Source organism: Magnolia sinica, chromosome 6 (assembly GCF_029962835.1).
Source record: "Magnolia sinica isolate HGM2019 chromosome 6, MsV1, whole genome shotgun sequence".
In the NCBI taxonomy this organism is placed as follows: Eukaryota; Viridiplantae; Streptophyta; class Magnoliopsida; order Magnoliales; family Magnoliaceae; genus Magnolia; species Magnolia sinica.
The window spans coordinates 18,965,680-18,986,509 of record NC_080578.1 but is presented as its reverse complement, the minus strand read 5'-3'; the positions used below and the strand labels follow the sequence as shown (position 1 = coordinate 18,986,509).

Sequence of the window (20,830 nt, the reverse complement as noted above, 5' to 3'; positions counted from 1 at the left end):
CGTAACTGCTCTCCTAACCTCATTAAAGAGGGGTAACTCAAGAGAAGATCATTATCTACAGCAGAGATTACCTGCATGATCGATTCCAGAAAACTGTCTTGCATCATGATTGGTTCCGACTTAAACAGAGTAGAGAAATACCGCACCACTTCATCTTGAATCAGCTTTGGGTCGGAGGACATAACGCCAGATTCCAGCAAGATTTCTTCAATACATGCCCTCCTAATCTTGTTTGTGGCCAACATGTGAAAAAATTTTGTATTTCGATCACCTTCCTGAAGCCAATTGTTGCGGGATTTCTGCTTCCAAAAGATTTCCTCAGCCAGTTCCAATCGCTCGAGGTGCTTTCTAGCTTCCAGAAGCTCTCCTTAGCTGATATGCTGAGAATCCTGTGCCTAATCTTCCAGCTGGGCAATGGAGTGTTTAGCTAATTTGAGCTGCTGGAAAATATTGCCAAAAACTGATTTGTTCCACTCTTTCTGATGGTTTCTGACCTTTCGAATTTTGAGCATGAGATTGATCATGGGCTGGTCTGAAAGATCGTCCTTTCAGGCCTATCTAATCACATTGGGATACTCCTTATGCAAGATCCACATACGCTGAAAATGAAATGATTTCAGAAAATACTGCATCACTGGGGGAAAACCTAGAAGGAGAGGGCAATGATTGGAGTTGACATGGGGGAGATGCTTGACTTGGAAACGGGGAAAGGAATTAATCCAACTACCATTACAAAGAACTCTGTCTAAGCGAGCCCAAACCCGGGTGCTACCCACTTGATTATTGCTCCATGTAAACCTGTTGCCGCTAAGACTCGCATCCATCAAACCAATGAGTTCCATTGCATCAGCAAATTCAGTGTAGGTACTAGTATCTTGATTTCTACTATGGAGAGGACAGTGTTAAAATCACCACCCACTGCCCATGGGCCCGATATATTCCTTGCCATGGAGATTAGATCCTCCTAAAGAGCTCTCCTCTCCACTCTGGAACACTTTGCATACACAATAGATAGATGGAAAATTAAGCTAGACTTTAAAACCTAGATTTGGAGGGTAATCACCTGATTTGAGCGCTGCACAACCGAGACGTTAAGATTGTTGTTGTGAAAAAACCAAACTTTCCCACCTTCCTCCACATTGGAGATACAAGAATGGAAACCCAACTTGAGCCCCACATACATTCTTTTGTCTTCTGTGGACATGGGCTCCAAAATAGCCACACATACGGGAAGGGTTTTTTTTTTGAGAAATGGACTGATGCCATGATTTCATTACTCACAAAATATTACAGACCTTTGGGTGGGCCCAACAAAAAGGGCGGGCCCCACCTATCATCAGACATGGACATGACTAGATACATTAGAGAAATAAACCAAATAAACAGCGAAATCAAGATGAGCACCGCTGGCCTAATCATGAAGAGCCTAAGCGGACCACCCCGAGTCCAACCTTGTCGAGGAAAAGACTACCCCTGACCTTGAGAAGGAGAAGCGAAACGTTCGTGATCAGTGAGTTGGTCTGAGAGCAGCTAGCCAAGCGAGTCATGTCATCCGTCGGTGTTGAGGGTCAAATATTGCATATCAGACCCAGTTGATTGCATAGATTTACACGCATGATACCGCTTAATGGCCTGATTAATCATGTTTGTAATGCAGAGTGTATGTACGAGCCTGGACCGAAAATGGTACTAAAAGCATGGATTTAATGGTCTGAAAGCACCAGAGCATGGGACGGACCCTAGGAGACCAAGATCGACAGATTTGCACGCCAGGGATCCAAGAAAATTGAGAAATTGAAGCTTAAGTGGCCCAAAAGACGTCCAAAATGCAAGATTACAGGGTTCTCGCCATCCGATCAGCTCAAAACTTTATACATGGCCTGAGGGTCATAAATTAACCGTACACGTAAATTTTCATCCATTGTATCGCTGTGGAAGGGGCCCAACGGACAGATCAGCCCACAATTTACTGATCTGGGACCCACCTGATCTCTGGATACTCCTCATCTTCGGTCTCAACGCCTTAAATCATGAGAAGAACAAGATGGATGGTGTGGATTTCTCATAATCATCATACAGTGTACATAGTACACCTTTTGCACTAAGACTGCATGGCAACACGTCTTCTTCTCCAACTTAAACACGGACAGCGTACTCACGCCGTCCGCCGGTTCCATGCAGTGGGGCCCAGTTTGCATCCAAATCATAAATCTGGACCGTTCATTGAATCCAGAGGGAGGGCGTGACCCTCACCTAGGTGGAATTTTCCGGAAAAGTAATGTGAATCGGATTTTAACAGTCTAAAAGCAGGACGGACGGTAGGGAGAAAAATCTATGGACCGCACCAACGGACGGCAAAAACCATACCTTCCTGACCGAAATTCCGAGGGGAATCTGGTGGACGGAGTTGATTTCCCAAAAGTTATCTTGAGTGGGCCCCACCAGTACATCAGCGTAAGCCGATTTACGCAGGCCCTGTTGTGCGCGCGACCAAAGTTCCGGGCCGTTTTTGCAACCGTGGCGAAGATCGGTCTGACCATATGAACGGCTCGAATCACTCCTGTGGTGTGGCCGATCAGAGATATGAAGACTGAACGAAGCAGATCGTCCGTTCATATCATTACACGGCGTCAGAACAGGGACGTGCGTTCCTGGCTGCGTAAACTGATTCACGCAAGGAGCTATGCACATCTACAGCAGGACTCTCTCCACGCCTCCAAGTCCTGATAAAAGGGGAAAAGAAAGGGAGCTTGGGCATGGGAAGAAGTTGGAAAAGCTTTGGAGCAGGAGGATCTCGGTTTGGAGCTTCAAGGTGGAACGTGAGAGAGAGAGAAAGATAGTAGTTTTTTTTCTTTTCTTTTTCTTTTTGTTTTGTTTTTGGTTTAAGAGATCCATCCCATTCATGTTGGGCTGAACCTCTTAGCTGGGGCTAAGAGGTGAAGCCTGTATTGAGATGGGAGATTTTATTTAATCATTTAATTGTGAATTAAACTTGATTGTGGTTTGATTATTCAAGGAATATTTTTCTTAGTCTTTAATGGTCTGTTGTGACTGAAATTACAATGGGTATGCAATGGCTTTGAATATTTCTTTCCCTTTTTTTTTATGTTTATGAAGTCAAGGAGCCCTGTTGTCCACCATCGTCTCCTGGGCATGGTAGGATGACAGTACCTTCCTGATCTGCATACATTGTTGATTGGTTGGTAATTAGTTTAATCCTGTTGTTTGCTTTGTCTCTTGGGCATGGTTAGATGATGGAATCCATTCTAATTCATATACCTTTCATCTCTTGAAAACCAGATCAAGTAAGTTCAGTTTGAATTCATGGTTACACCCAGGCATAAGATCTCCCTGATCTCTACAAGTGGATCCTCTGAAACCCTATTTTCCTTCCTTAGAATTCCTTAAAATTTTAGATAATTATTCCACAATTATTTCTTAAATTTTACTTGGTTTAGATCACATCTTAGTCTAGTTCTATTTCTACCTAGTTTCAGGAAACGTACAAGTTTCAGTCCCTGTGGATTCGACCTCGGTCTTACCGAGTTTATTACTACATCACAACCCTATACTTGGGGAGTGAACAAGTTTTTGTAAAAACTTGTTCACTCCCCAAGTATAGGGTTGTGATGTAGTAATAAACTCGGTAAGACCGAGGTCGAATCCACAGGGACTGAAACTTGTACGTTTCCTGAAACTAGGTAGAAATAGAACTAGCCTAAGATGCAATCTAAATCAAATAGAATTTAAGGAATAATTATCTAAAACTTTAAACAATTCAGGGGAAGAAAACTAGGGATTCAGAGGATCCACTTGCAGAGATCAGGGAGATCTTATGCCTACTTCAGAAATCATGAAAATTAACTAGACTTCCTTTGATATAGTTTTCAAGAGGTGAAAGGTATATGAATTAGAATGGATTCCATCACCAAACCATGCCCAGGAGACAAAGTAAACAATAGAATTAAACTAATTACCAACCAATCAACAATGTATGCAGATCAGGAAGGTACTGTCATCCTACCATGCCCAGGAGACGATGGTGGACAACAGGGCTCCTTGACTTCATAAACATAAAAAAAAAGGGAAAGAAATATTCAAAGCCATTGCATACCCATTGTAATTTCAGTCACAACAGACCATTAAAGACTAAGAAAAATATTCCTTGAATAATCAAACCACAATCAAGTTTAATTCACAATTAAATGATTAAATAAAATCTCCCATCTCAATACAGGCTTCACCTCTTAGCCCCAGCTAAGAGGTTCAGCCCAACATGAATGGGATGGATCTCTTAAACCAAAAACAAAACAAAAAGAAAAAGAAAAGAAAAAAAACTACTATCTTTCTCTCTCTCTCACGTTCCACCTTGAAGCTCCAAACCGAGATCCTCCTGCTCCAAAGCTTTTCCAACTTCTTCCCATGCCCAAGCTCCCTTTCTTTTCCCCTTTTATCAGGACTTGGAGGCGTGGAGAGAGTCCTGCTGTAGATGTGCATAGCTCCTTGCGTGAATCAGTTTACGCAGCCAGGAACGCACGTCCCTGTTCTGACGCCGTGTAATGATATGAACGGACGATCTGCTTCGTTCAGTCTTCATATCTCTGATCGGCCACACCACAGGAGTGATTCGAGCCGTTCATATGGTCAGACCGATCTTCGCCACGGTTGCAAAAACGGCCCGGAACTTTGGTCGCGCGCACAACAGGGCCTGCGTAAATCGGCTTACGCTGATGTACTGGTGGGGCCCACTCAAGATAACTTTTGGGAAATCCACTCCGTCCACCAGATTCCCCTCGGAATTTCGGTCAGGAAGGTATGGTTTTTGCCGTCCGTTGGTGCGGTCCATAGATTTTTCTCCCTACCGTCCGTCCTGCTTTTAGACTGTTAAAATCCGATTCACATTACTTTTCCGGAAAATTCCACCTAGGTGAGGGTCACGCCCTCCCTCTGGATTCAATGAACGGTCCAGATTTATGATTTGGATGCAAACTGGGCCCCACTGCATGGAACCGGCGGACGGCGTGAGTACGCTGTCCGTGTTTGAGTTGGAGAAGAAGACGTGTTGCCATGCAGTCTTAGTGCAAAAGGTGTACTATGTACACTGTATGATGATTATGAGAAATCCACACCATCCATCTTGTTCTTCTCATGATTTAAGGCGTTGAGACCGAAGATGAGGAGTATCCAGAGATCAGGTGGGTCCCAGATCAGTAAATTGTGGGCTGATCTGTCCGTTGGGCCCCTTCCACAGCGATACAATGGATGAAAATTTACGTGTACGGTTAATTTATGACCCTCAGGCCATGTATAAAGTTTTGAGCTGATCGGATGGCGAGAACCCTGTAATCTTGCATTTTGGACGTCTTTTGGGCCACTTAAGCTTCAATTTCTCAATTTTCTTGGATCCCTGGCGTGCAAATCTGTCGATCTTGGTCTCCTAGGGTCCGTCCCATGCTCTGGTGCTTTCAGACCATTAAATCCATGCTTTTAGTACCCTTTTCGGTCCAGGCTCGTACATACACTCTGCATTACAAACATGATTAATCAGGCCATTAAGCGGTATCATGCGTGTAAATCTATGCAATCAACTGGGTCTGATATGCAATATTTGACCCTCAACATAACCCACAACTAGGATTTTGCTAGTCCCGAGCAAAGTATGCGAAAAATAAGTTAAGAATTACAGAACAATTTATAAACTCGAGTGATTTTTGCAGAGTAATCCAGATATGAGAATTTTTAGATTCATGACTGTTGGATATTACTTTCTCCTAGACTCCAGCGCACGGTAAACTTCATAATCAAGTTCAAAGTATTATTCCATTAATTAGAAAAATTCTAACCATTGAGATCTATGAATGTATAGTCTAATCTCGACTTGTCAACATTAAGATTCACCTCGATATTTAAGGATATCATTGGTAACAACTAAGAGAATTCACGATAACTCAACCTGGCTTACATATTATCTTTTTATTCTTTTGATTTTTTGATTTTTTCCTTAGAAGTAACGCCAAGAAGAGGGATCAGATCCTCACCTATAGGGAGCAAACCTAAGGTAAAGACTGTACACCCAACTTTTTCACATATCATTCATGGGGAATCGAATCCTCACCTATAGGGAACAAACCTATGGTAAAGACTGTTCGCCCAATCCATTCAATTTTCCAAGTTGGTTCCTTTCATGTTTAGTGATTACCAAGTTAATCTTTCAATATCAAACTGAAACCTTAATATGCACGCGAGATGTGTCCTGCGAATTCATGTCTCAATCAATGTTTATAGTTTCTAGTAATGGATTAACGATTCAAACTTAGCTGTGAAATTTGATAGATAACTGAATCCAAGAGTCATAAAGTACCAACATCACGCATCTTGTAGTTCTAAATCCAAGATGGCCGTCAAAATCGCTTCGAATTCATATGAAATTCTAGAAAAATTTAAAAATTTTCACAATTTCTGCTCAAGACTAAGAAAATACTGATTAGGAAACCTAATCTCCCACCCCCAACCTAAAATCTACATTGTCCTCAATGTAAAAGAAATAAGCATGTGATGCACATGAGACAAAATAAGTAAATGAGAAGTGATGGAAAGATAATACCTGGATGAAATAATCAAGAGGCTTTCCAAAGATATCTACGTAAGAGCGGGTCAGCACAAGAGAGAAACGAACAGAAGAAAAATGAAATCCTACCTACACCACTTTCGTAGGTGCTCTCGATTGCATTTAGCGTATGCAACAAGCCTTTAAACCCCTAGGTTACCCCTAGTGGACGAGTTGTAGTCTCGTGAGGGTTTGCGGCAATGCTACCCACAAACATTGAACTAATGAATGAGAAAAGTGAAATGGAATGAAAATTTGGGTTGCGTCCTAGGAGCGCTAAGTTTAACGTCTTCAACTAGACAAGAATGGACCATGAATTAATCAATCTTGATAACCTGCATCGGACTAGGAGATCAATCCTGGTAAACAGGATCAGTCAGAGGCATGGACATGTCCTCTGAATCAAATTTCTCGACAAATGGTTTCAATCGATGGCCATTGACTTTAAACTCCTTGCCATTGTCGGGATCTCTTATCTCAACGGCCCCATGAGGAAAAACAGTAACAACAATGTAAGGGCCGGTCCAACGAGATCGAAGCTTACCCGGAAAGAGATGTAATCGAGAATTGTACAAAAGGACCTTCTGACCAGGCATTAATGATTTTCGCAAAATGTGTTGGTCATGAAATGCTTTCATCTTGTCCTTGTAAATTCTCGAATTATCGTATGCATCATTCCGGATTTCCTCAAGTTCATTCAATTGAAGTTTGCGTAGCGAGCCAGCGTTGTCCAGATTGAAATTAAGATTTTTGATCGTCTAGTATGCTTTATGTTCCAACTCCACAGGCAAGTGACAAGCCTTCCCATAGACAAGTCTAAAGGGAGACATTCCAATAGGGGTTTTAAAGGCAGTACGGTATGCCCATAAGGCATCGGTCAATCGGATTGACCAATCCTTACGATCTGGGTTAACCGTTTTCTCCAAAATGTGTTTGATTTTCCTATTGGAAATCTCAGCTTGTCCACTTGTCTGTGGATGGTATGGGGTGCTCACCTTATGAGAGATACCGTATTTCTTCATTAAGCTCTCAAATGGTTTATTACAAAAGTGTGAGCCCCCATCACTAATGATGGCTCGAGGCGTTCCGAATCGAGAAAGGATGTTTTCTTTTAGGAATTTAATGACCGTGCGATGGTCATTAGTTCGACATGGAATCGCTTCGACCCATTTAGTGACATAATCCACGGTGAGCAAAATATACAGATTTTCAAACGATTGGGGGAATGGTCCCATGAAATCGATGCCCCAGCAATCAAATGCTTCAATGATAAGAATGGGATTCAAAGCCATTATATTTCGACGGGACAATGCTCCCAATTTCTGACAACGCTCACAAGCTTTGCAAAACTCATGAGTGTCCCTAAACATAGTGGGCCAGTAAAAGCCACACTGCAGAATCTTGGCCGTGGTCTTTTTAGCAGAAAAGTGACCACCACAGGCCTCTGAGTGACAGAAGGAGATGACGCTCTGATGCTCATTGTCTGATACACATCTCCTTAGAATTTGGTCTGGGCAATATTTAAATAAATAAGGATCATCCTAGAAAAAGTTGCGCACCTCGGTGAAAAAATTTTTCTTATCTTGCGCAGTCCACTGTGTCGGTATGGCACCTGTAGCAAGATAATTAGCAATATCAGCGAACCAAGGTGCATGGGAGACTCTGAACAGTTGTTCATCAGGGAACATATCATTGATATGGGTCGCCTCAAGGGAATCAGAGGTATTAAGGCGAGAAAGGTGATCGGCCACTACGTTCTCTACTCCCTTTTTATCTTTAATTTCCAAATCAAATTCTTGGAGTAGAAGGATCCATCGTATCAAGCGGGGCTTAGAATCATTCTTAGAAAGAAGATACTTCAGTGCCGCATGATCTGTATAGATAATGATCTTGGATCCGATCAGGTAGGACATAAATTTGTCCAAGGCGAACACTACGGCTAAGAGTTCTTTTTCCGTAGTCGAGTAGTTCACTTGGGCAGGATTTAGAGTCCTACTTGCGTAATGAATGACGTAGGGCTTCTTATCTTTTCTCTGGCCTAGGACCGCCCCAAGAGCATAATCAGAAGCGTCGCACATAAGCTCAAAAGGAAAGCTCCAGTCGGGTGGCTGCATGATAGGTGCAGTGGTTAACGTGCCCTTAAGCTTGGTGAAAGCTTCCTGGCATTGCTCAGTCCACTCGTACGGAGCATCCTTTTGAAGAAGATTACATAAAGGACGAGAGAGAAGACTAAAGTCCTTTATGAATCGCCTGTAAAATCCTGCGTGTCCTAAGAAGGATCGCACGTCTCTGATGTTCTTGGGTGGAGGTAGGTTAGAGATAAGATCGATTTTTGCCTTATCTACCTCGATTCCTTTAGACGAGATGATATGCCCAAGGACAATTCCCTTTTGAACCATGAAATGGCACTTCTCCCAATTAAGTACCAAGTTCTTTTCTTTACATCTTTTCAGCACACATTTAAGACTTTCCAAGTACTTGCTGAAAGATGGACCGTAAACAGAGAAATCGTCCATGAAGACCTCTAAATATTGCCCTACCATATCAGAAAAGATACTAAGCATACATCGCTGAAAGGTGGCAGGGGCATTACATAGTCCGAATGGCATCCTTCGATAGGCAAAGGTGCCGTAGGGACATGTAAATGTAGTCTTTTCCTGGTCTTCAGGGGCTATCTCTATCTGGTTGTAGCCCGAATACCCATCAAGGAAACTGTAATAGGAATGACCAGCTAACCTTTCCAGGATCTGATCAATGAATGGTAAAGGAAAGTGGTCTTTCCTCGTGACGGTATTCAACTTCCTGTAGTCAATGCACATTCTCCAACCAGTAGTGACTCTAGTTGGCACGAGTTCATTATTAGCATTGGCTACGATGGTGATTCCGGACTTCTTAGGGACCACTTGAGTTGGACTCACCCATTGACTATCAGATATAGGGTATATAATACCCACATCCAATAGTTTAAGAACCTCGACCTTAACCACTTCCTTCATATTTGGATTTAGTCTACGTTGTGGTTGCCGAGCGATTTTTGCATTATCCTCAAGATATATGCGGTGAGTACAAATCGAGGGATCGATTCCCTTGAGGTCCGCTATCGTCCATCCCAGGGCTCCTTTATGCTCAATGAGAGTAGATATAAGCATACTCTCCTGTTCTTTCTCTAGGTGGGTAGAGATCACCACCGGGTATGTCTTATCTTGACCTAAATAGGCATATTTCAAATCAGAGGGCAAAGGTTTTAGGTCAAGCTTCGGCGGCTTGAGGTTAGACGGTAGAGGCACTACATCGGTTTGTGGCAATTCTTCAAATTGTGGCCTCCACCGGTTAACTTCAAGTACCAGTGCAGTATCAAGCAAGGCACACGTCTCCCTAATCATGTCATCATCAAAATCATGGGAGTGGGCCAGGCACGTCTCCAGATTGTCAGAGGATAAAGTCAGCGGTATCGTATCTTCCACGAAAGAGGCAATCATGTTAATGTCGTGGAAATCATCATCATCCTCTGAGTTGCTGCCGTTATTGAAAAAAATGTTTAACTCCAATATCAAATTTTCAAAAGACATAGTCATGATACCATTCCTGCAATTGATAATTGCATTTGACGTGGCAAGGAATGGGTGACCAAGAATGACGGGAATCTGAGTGCTCATGTTATTGATGGGTTCGGTGTCCAGGATGATAAAATCTATAGGATAGTAAAATCTATCGACCTGGACTAACACATCCTCAATTATCCCTCTTGGTACACGAACAGAGCGATCAGCAAGTTGTAGTGTGGTTAGGGTGGGTTTTAATTCACCCAAACCTAACTGTTTGTATACCGAGTAGGGAATCAAATTGATGCTCGCTCCTAAGTCAAGAAGTGCGTGATCAATTCGATGGTTCCCGATTACACATGATATGGTTGGGCTACCGGGATCCTTGAATTTCTGTGGCACGTCTTGCTTCAGGATGGCACTCACTTTCTCAGTCAAGAAGATTTTCTTTTGAATAATTTTTCGTCTTTTGGTCGTGCATAAGTCTTTCAGGAATTTGGCATATGAAGGTATCTGTTTAACGACATCAAGTAGAGGAATGTTGACTTTCACCTATTTCAACACCTCTAGGATATCCTGAGAGTTAGAGAGAGGTTTTGGTGAAACCAACCATTAAGGGAATGGAGCAATTGGCTTCTCTAGAAGTTCCGGTTCTACTTTTTGTGGGGCATCACTGGATCCATCATTGTTGTCCTCTTCTGGTTCTTGAGGCTTTTCGGGCCTAACCGGAAGAGTTTTATCAATGATCTTCCCACTCCTAAGAGTGGTGATGGATTTAGCATGCCCCATCTGATTTGAAGAGCTAGGATCATTATTCTCGTACTGCGGTTTAGGATTGGGGAGAGGTTGTGCAGGAAGCATCCCCTTTTCTATAACCGTCATACGAGAATCTATCTTTTGCATAAAATCTGTAATTCCCCGCATTGCCTGAGCCAGCTCTTGTATGGGATTTTGAACTGGTGCCTCTTGAGGTTTCACTTGATTTGGATTTTGATTGAAGAAACCTGGAGGAGTAGCCGTCTGTCCATTCCTCCAACTAAAGTTTGGATGATTTTTCCAGCCAGGGTTGTAAGTATTGGAGTTAGGTCCAGTAAAAGGTCTTTGATAATTATTTACGGCATTGGCTTGTTCATTCAACACTCCTCGAAAGGCAGGTATTGTAGGACAGTTTTCAATTGTGTGAATGTTGCAATCACATATGCCGCAAACAATTTCATTGACCTTATCCTTCTTTCCTTCCATGGCCTCAACTTTCCTTATGAGCGTAGTCACTTTACACTTGAGATCATCCTCTTCTTTCAAGAGATATAATCCACCTTTCTCCTTTAATTGAGTCGGCCTAGACGTGGTGTTCGACTTTGGGTAATAGTCCCAAGATTGTGTTTTTTCAGCCAAACTGTCGAGGTAATCCCATACCTCGTCGACATCTTTATTAATGAACTCTCCATTACACATTGTCTCGACCATTTGGCGCATGGAAGATGTCAGTCCATCATAGAAAAAATTTGTAATATGCCACGTTTCAAATCCGTGTTGTGGGCATGAACTGACCAAATCTTTGAACCTTTCCCAACATTGGAAGAATGTTTCATCTTCCTTTTGGGCAAAGTTCATGATCGCTTTTCTGAGGGTAATCGTTTTATGATGTGGGAAGAATTTTTTTATGAATTCCCTCTGCATATCGTTCCATGTGCCAATGGATCTAGGACGCAGTGAATGTAACCACGTCTTAGCTTTCTCTTTTAAGGAAAAAGGAAAGAGTTTCAGCCTAATTGTATCCTCAGATACATTAGGAAAACATAATGTAGCTATAATCTCATCGAACTCTTTCAAATGTAAATATGGACTTTCTGATTCAAGTCCATGGAATTTGGGAAGGAGTTGGATAACTCCTGGCTTGATGTCCATTTGTCCTGTGTTTTCAGGAAAAATCATGCATGAGGGCATACTCACTCCCGCCGGTTGTAGATAATCTCGTAAAGTACGAGGCGGGGGTGCCTGTTGCACCTCATTTTCATCTTGGGTATCCTCCACCCTGGGTGGAAGTAGAGGAGGTTGGTCTTCAGCCATAACTTCACTTAACTCAGGGGATTTCGAGTGGTGTCTAGTCCTGCGATGGATAGTCAACCCCTCAACCAATCCTCCTTCAATCAAGAGACGTTGAGTGTTGTCACGGGCCCACTTGGGCATGAAAACACTCGCAGCCCTCAATTAAAAACCTAATCCTAAAAAAAGAAAAGAAAATCTAGAAAGAAAGAGAGAGTTGGAAAGAAATTACCAAATTGGAGTCCTAAGTTAAGGACCTGCAAAATAAAAATAAAATAAGTTAGATTCTAAAAGAAGAGGAACAATCCTTTAAAATAAAGGTAGTAGTAAACTAATTTCTAAAAGAAAGTGGAAACTTCTAAAATAAACTAGGAAAGTCCTAAACTAGAAAGTAAATTACTAAGAGAGAATTGAAAAATAGAAAGTAGGGAAGGAGCTTACCGAATTAGAGATTTCTATCTTAAAGGCCTACAAAATAGGAAGGTTAGTTTCTAAGCAAAAATTCTAAAAATAAATTAGGAAACAAATTAGACTTTAAAAGTGTTAAAATAAGAATAGAAAGTTAATTTTTAAAAAGGGAAAGAAATAACCTAATTTCTAAAAATAAACTATTTCCTACGGAAGGGAGGATACTAGAATTAGAAAATTTCTAAAATTTAAACCCTAATTCTAAAAGTAGGAAAAATAGAGAGATTACGAAGGAATTACCAATTGAGAAACTTATGTCAAGATCCTATAAAACAGGAAACAAGTTAGTTTTAAACTCAGATAAAAATAAATAAAAAAACTAAGGTTAGTAAAATCCTAATCTTAAACTAATCCTAAAACCAATTAATTTCAAAGAATCGTAACCGTCAGTCCCCGGCAACGGCGCCAAAAACTTGTTCACTCCCCAAGTATAGGGTTGTGATGTAGTAATAAACTCGGTAAGACCGAGGTCGAATCCACAGGGACTGAAACTTGTACGTTTCCTGAAACTAGGTAGAAATAGAACTAGACTAAGATGTGATCTAAACCAAGTAGAATTTAAGAAATAATTGTGGAACAATTATCTAAAATTTTAAGGAATTCTGAGGAAGGAAACTAGGGTTTCAGAGGATCCACTTGTAAAGAACAGGGAGATCTTATGCTTGCATCAAGGATTATGGAATTCAAACTGAACTTACTTGATCTGGTTTTCAAGAGATGAAAGGTATATGAATTAGAATAGATTCCATCATCTAACCATGTCCAAGAGACAAAGCAAACAACAGGATTAAACTAATTACCAACCAATCAACAATGTATGCAGATCAGGAAGGTACTGTCATCCTACCATGCCCAGGAGACGATGGTGGACAACAGGGCTCCTTGACTTCATAAACATTAAAAAAAAAGGGAAAGAAATATTCAAAGCCATTGCATACCCATTGTAATTTCAGTCACAACAAACCATTAAAGACTAAGAAAAATATTCCTTGAATAATCAAACCACAATCAAGTTTAATTCACAATTAAATGATTAAATAAAATCTCCCATCTCAATACAAGCTTCACCTCTTAGCCCCAGCTAAGAGGTTCAGCCCAACATGAATGAGATGGATCTCTTAAACCAAAAACAAAACAAAAAGAAAAAGAAAAGAAAAAAACCTACTATCTTTCTCTCTCTCTTACGTTCCACCTTGAAGCTCCAAACCGAGATCCTCCTGCTCCAAAGCTTTTCCAACTTCTTCCCATGCCCAAGCTCCCTTTCTTTTCCCCTTTTATCAGGACTTGGAGGCGTGGAGAGAGTCCTGCTGTAGATGTGCATAGCTCCTTGCGTGAATCAGTTTACGCAGCCAGGAACGCACGTCCCTGTTCTGACGCCGTGTAATGATATGAACGGACGATCTGCTTCGTTCAGTCTTCATATCTCTGATCGGCCACACCACAGGAGTGATTCGAGCCGTTCATATGGTCAGACCGATCTTCGCCACGGTTGCAAAAATGGCCCGGAACTTTGGTCGCGCGCACAACAGGGCCTGCGTAAATCGGCTTACGCTGATGTACTGGTGGGGCCCACTCAAGATAACTTTTGGGAAATCCACTCCGTCCACCAGATTCCCCTCGGAATTTCGGTCAGGAAGGTATGGTTTTTGTCGTCCGTTGGTGCGGTCCATAGATTTTTCTCCCTACCGTCCATCCTGCTTTTAGACTGTTAAAATCCGATCCACATTACTTTTCCGAAAAATTCCACCTAGGTGAGGGTCATGCCCTCCCTCTGGATTCAATGGACGGTCCAGATTTATGATTTGGATGCAAACTGGGCCCCACTGCATGGAACCGGCGAACGGCGTGAGTACACTGTCCGTGTTTGAGTTGGAGAAGAAGACATGTTGCCATGCAGTCTTAGTGCAAAAAGTGTACTATGTACACTGTATGATGATTATGAGAAATCCACACCATCCATCTTGTTCTTCTCATGATTTAAGGCGTTGAGACCGAAGATGAGGAGTATCCAGAGATCAGGTGGGTCCCAGATCAGTAAATTGTGGGCTGATCTGTCCGTTGGGCCCCTTCCACAGCGATACAATGGATGAAAATTTACGTGTACGGTTAATTTATGACCCTCAGGCCATGTATAAAGTTTTGAGCTGATCGGATGGCGAGAACCCTGTAATCTTGCATTTTAGACGTCTTTTGGGCCACTTAAGCTTCAATTTCTCAATTTTCTTGGATCCCTGGCGTGCAAATCTGTCGATCTTGGTCTCCTAGGGTCCGTCCCATGCTCTGGTGCTTTCAGACCATTAAATCCATGCTTTTAGTACCCTTTTCGGTCCAGGCTAGTACATACACTCTGCATTACAAACATGATTAATCAGGCCATTAAGCGGTATCATGCGTGTAAATCTATGCAATCAACTGGGTCTGATATGCAATATTTGACCCTCAACAGTCGGCTCATTACCTTCCCTGTAGATATGCGAGAAAATAACTTAGGCCAAAGCTTTGAATCTAGAAATCCTGGCAATCCAGTATTTCCACTTCCAACTGGGGGTAGAGGACCCGTTCAAAAAATCAATGACCTTTCTTGAATCCGATTCCACCATAATTTGATGGAAGCCATTCTAAATGCATAGTTCCAGGCCGTCATGAATAGCCCTGAGCTTAGCGTTGATATTGGAGGTGATACCGAAAGACAAGGAGAATGCAAAGACAAACTTACCCATATCACTCTACAAATACCGCCGCCACCCGACTGACCCAGATTCCCAAAGGCAGAGCTGTCGACATTCAGCTTGATCCAACCAGGACTCGGCCTCTGCCACCTAACTACCTGAGAAGGCCTGCACCGAAGAACCAACGGCTGAAGACCCAACTCTTCTATGAAGAACCGGCCAGGCGGGGGGTGTATACGAGTCGGATAGTGGGAGGTTAGAGAAATGAGCCACGTAGATATATTTTGGTAGAGGGCGGAAGGAGAGAGGCTGTTGTTCTCAAATTTGGCAGCATTACAACCTTTCCAAATTTTTCAAAAAATAATACATGGCGTTATTCAAAGCAGAGGGGAGGGTCAGTTTGGGCCATCCCACTAGGCTAATAACATACTATTGATGGACGAAATAGAACTAAAAATCAAACCAAACATGCCCCCAAAGAAATTTCAAATGCACCTGACGAGAGGGCTAGCGATAAAGAGGTGGTTCAGTGATTCCACCGAATGGCTTGAGTCCTGAATATAGGAACAACACTCACAGCTCAAAGCCACCAAGATGCCCCGTTTTTGAATCTCCATGTCAATTGGGATAGCTCTATTTATCAGATGCCAGACGAAGAGAGATATTCGGGGAGGTAGGCTGGCGTGCCAAACGCAGATGGTCCAAGCTTTACGAGGATTTCTCCTCCTACACAGATCCCAAGCAGAGCTAACAGAGAACGAATCAGATGAGGTTAGCGGCCAGAACCTGCAGTCTAGCGCATCGGAGAGACAGAACCCGACCTGAAATATCAAATCAATAAGGGAAGGGTATTTGTGTCTATTATATCTATTCACTGTGATTATCAAGGAGTTATTACTAAGGCTAAGAGTAAAATATATAATGATAAAAGTAAACACATTTGACTCCGACTGAATATTGTGAGACACATGTTGAATGATAGAGTCATATTGATTTCATACGATCATAAATAATCGGGCAGATAATCTTAACAAAGGACTATCTAAATGATTAGTCATTAAAATATCGAAAGGAATGGTAAAGAACCTAACCGAATGAGCTACCAGTGTCGGCAACCCAACTTATACAAGTGGAGATCACATGTGATAGGTTCAATAGGTAAACAACAAGACACTGGAAGACTAAGAAGCACTACATAGAACTTCCCCCTTCCTATGGTGTGGGCAGTGTAAGCAAGAACATGAGAGAGGATGAGTTTTTAAATTCTTAATAAATTTATAACCATATATAGTAGTGTATCTAGTTGTTGTGTACATTTGATGGAATTTACATATATGAGTGTGGAAGTGGGATCGCTTCGTCTAAGAATATATAGGCTATTTCTCTAGAGCACTCATGAAAATTCAAATAAATGGACATGGCCAAAAGGCACCATACTGAAGAATCAACTGTAAGGAAAAAAAATTTATTTGAATGGCATGTATAGTAGTTAATGCTTCATGGGTCAAGTTAAAGACCGATAATCACATGATTCCTACAAACCCGTCTTGTTTACTCTAACTGTCAATTAAAGTACAACAAACATTAACACTATTACACAACTCTTCTATTTCAAACTGAAGTATTTTGAATTTAAAACATGTAGGGCAATTGTTGTATTTTAAAAATAAATGGTGTTTCAAATCCAAATTTCCCCCTTATTTATCATTTTGAAAAAGGTTTTTCTCTTTTAGTGTGACTCTCTTATCCCACATCGAAAATGACCAAAGAGAACCTCATATATATATATATATATATATATATATATATATATATATATATATATATATATATATATATATATATATATATATATATATGAGATGTGGATTGTTTAAGGCTTGAGCTGCCAAGGAGGAATGAACACTTGGGTTGGACCATCTCCTTACAATGCGTGCATGCATCAAGCAAAGCCGAGCCAAGCTGTGTCGGGCCGAGCCGGGCTGTGGCCATGTGACACATATGTGTGTGCACCATTCTGGGTCCAGGATTGGGTCTATGTGTGGACCAAGAGTACACTCGCTCTATCGATTTTGTCGCGCGAGTATACTCATGCCTTTTGGTTTTGTGCGAATTTGAAACCAAAGACACGTTTGTTCGAATGGTCACACCAGTTCAGTTCAAACCTAACGGATCTAATTCAAAATAATGTTTTAAACACCTAATCATGATCTATAATTAGACCTAGTCAACAAAATCAATTTCTCTCCATTTTAAAACAAGTCTCTGGATTTTTAAGCAATTGAGTTCACCATTGAGTTAACTCACTTAAGGTCTAAGTTCTTCACGGTGGTTCAAACCCCTGTACAATGTGTGCATCCTTTAGACTAGGTTATAGTTGTTGTGTCATGGAGGCCAACTGTCCAAGATTCTTGTAGCACTTGGGACTGGTTCAAGGAGGACAAATTTAGTTTCAAGCCAAGTACTCCATCACATCTCAACTCAAATAAATAAGTCATCTTTTCTTTACTTAAAATTTTATTTTATTTCTATTTTTCTAATATCGTCTACTATTTTCGGCGTGTATTTTCCATGATCCATTCACCAGGAGAACTACACATGTACCTAGAATATAACAGTTGGTCTTTTTCTTTCTCACATTTTGGTGTAGCCTAATAAGTGAATCAGCATGAGCTTTGGATCAGCGTATTTTTATGATATAACATACCTAATAAAGGGACCAGATCATCGGAAATGTTTAGTTTGAGCATATGGGCACTTTAGATATCCATGGGTCAAAGTCCTTAAACCCCCGTGGCCAGAGGATGCTCCAACGTCTAGACCGAGTGGAAGACATGAGCGCCGAGTGCCGAATACCAAGAGACCGCGCTTCCCACTGTATCGTGGTCAGTTGGAAGGGGGTATGGCCTTACCCACCCGAGGGTAGGAGGCAAAGCTAGGCTGAGTTTGACCAGCTCAGAAGTGGATCCGTTATCGATGAGCCGGGCCGATATTGGTAGGCATGTAGTGAAGTCTTTTCCACTAGCTAGGCTGCACGACCGGGAGGGGCGGCAGCCAACTTGGAGTGTACTAGACCCCGGTGATGATCCTAGAGATGTATGATACTGATATGTGGACTTCCTGAGCAGGAGTTGCGTACTTAGCATTTGATTGATTCATTCATTCACTATCCACTCGGGCTGATGGTGTGCAACTAAATCATTATGTACACCTTCGCAGTGGCCAAGATTTCGGTTGGGGCCATGACCAGCCTGAGATCAAGAGTTTACCACATTGAGTCCGGTTATCCAAATATAGGTATGGGACTGGTTTGGATAAAAGTCCCTTATGATGGACGTCACAACCTGCGATACTACATACTATCATTCCGACTTCACACTCTAGCTTGGTCATTTCCTTCGCAACGCATATTACATTACATCCCCAGCGCATAGCATTTGGTTTACCACGACCCCGCATTGTATAGCCGATCTGCATTGCATACTCTGATATTGTATGACTCATGGACTTGTCAGTATTTCTGCTTACTCATCAGATATTGTATAACTCATGGACTTGTCAGTATTTCTGCTTACTCTGATATTGTATGACTCATGGGCTTGTCAGTATTTTTGCTTACTACAGTATCATATGATTCATGAACTTGCTAGTATTTCCGACATTGTATGATTTATGGACTTGTATTGTATACTTGGCACCTGCGTGACCCACACACATACACCACCCTCTAAGCTTTCTATAAGCTTATGCATGGTAGATGCGTGCAAGTGATGCTAGGACGCAGTCGAGCTGAGGCAGGAGTGTGCGGCAGAGCTTCTGAAGTTTTGATACCTATCTTATATTTTCATTTAAGAATTGTATTCAAACGCTTTGATTATAGTGGATATGTGGTGATGTTGTTAATTATATCTGGGTTAAGCTATGGTTATGCTTTTTCTTACAAAAAAGTTTATGTTGAAAATCTTCCTTGTAGGATCCTAGGATCGGACCTGGCATATATGGGTATCGGTAGCCGAAAATGGGGTACTAAGGAGGTTGTCGGCGCCGAATTCGGCGACCGAGAATTCTGTGAGCCCGGTTTTCGAGTTTGGAGCATGACAATTATAATCTATCCGCCTTAAACAAAATTTTGTATCCGAAATTTAATTAATTCTACCATTTATATTGATTCATTATGTTTAAGTTTTCCCTATATTCCTCATGATATAGATATTTATGTCTAGGTGCGCGTATAATTAGGTACATGAAATCGGGATGTTACATCAACACTATCCATTAAATTTTTCAGATCATTCTAGAGCACGAGCCCACAAATGAGACACATTTAAAGCTCAAGTGGACCACATGAGAGAAACTATCGGGATTGAACGAATACCGTTTAAACCTTCCTGGGGTCCACCGTGAGGTTTATTCACCATCTAACCTTTTTATAAGGGCCTGTTTGATTTTTTAAATTCATTGTAAATGCCCTGTAAATACATACTTATTACAATTTCACCCTGTTTGGAAATATGCAGGTACTTCTGCTTGGGAAAATGGTCTAAAAGGCTTAACTTAGATTTGTGGGCCCCATCATGATGTATATGACATATCCTTGTTATCCATCTGCTTCACCATGACATTTTGAGGCATAAGCCGAAAATTGAGGCAAATCCAACATTGAAGTGGCCCACACCAAAGTAAACAGTGGCCCCGAGAAGTTTTTAACGGTGGGTGTTTGATTACCTTTTTTATGTGTTGTGGTCCACTTGAACTTTAAATCTGACTCATTTTTTGGCTCATACTCTAAATTTAGTTGGCACAATGGATGGACGGTGTGGATAATCCACATACATCATGGTGGGCCCCACAAATATTTGGCAACATCCTCGATTTTAGCGCTGAGAAAAGTAAGAGTCAAATCAATTCTCGAAAATGATGTGGTAATTACACATGGAAATAATTATTACCTATTTACAATGCAATTACGTTTACTTTATAAAACCAAGCAAGCCCTAAGGTCACATGGACCTTTTTTTTTAAAATGAGAAAACTTTATTATTTTATATGAACAAAATACATTTCAGGTGGGCGTCACATGTTCACTCCCCAAGTGCAGGGTTGTGATGTAGTAATAAACTCGGTAAGACCGAGGTCGAATCCACAGGGACTGAAACCTGTACGTAATCTGAAACTAAATAGAACTGGAATTAGACTAAGATGTAATCTAAATTGAATGACAATTGAGGAATAATTATGGAATAATTGATCTAAAACTTATGAAAATTCAAAGAAAAGGAACTAGGGATTCAGAGGATCCACTTGTAGAGATCAGGGAATCTTATGCCAGTATCACAAATTATGGAAATTTACTGAACTGCCATTGATATAGGTTTTAAGAGATGAAAGGTGTATGAATTAGAATGGATTCCATCACCAAACCATGCCCAGGAGACAAAGCAAACAAAAGAATTAATCTAATTACCAATCAATCAACATGCCATGAAAGTCAGGAAGGG

The 20,830-nt window shown here is 41.3% G+C and overlaps 1 non-coding gene across 1 annotated transcript; it reads left to right on the top strand.

The window, feature by feature from the left end:
- Window positions 1-11,674: 11,674 nt before the first annotated feature.
- LOC131250481 (small nucleolar RNA R71) lies at window positions 11,675-11,781 on the top strand. The gene has a single exon (XR_009173404.1). It is a non-coding gene; the product is annotated as a small nucleolar RNA R71 (small nucleolar RNA).
- Window positions 11,782-20,830: the final 9,049 nt, after the last annotated feature.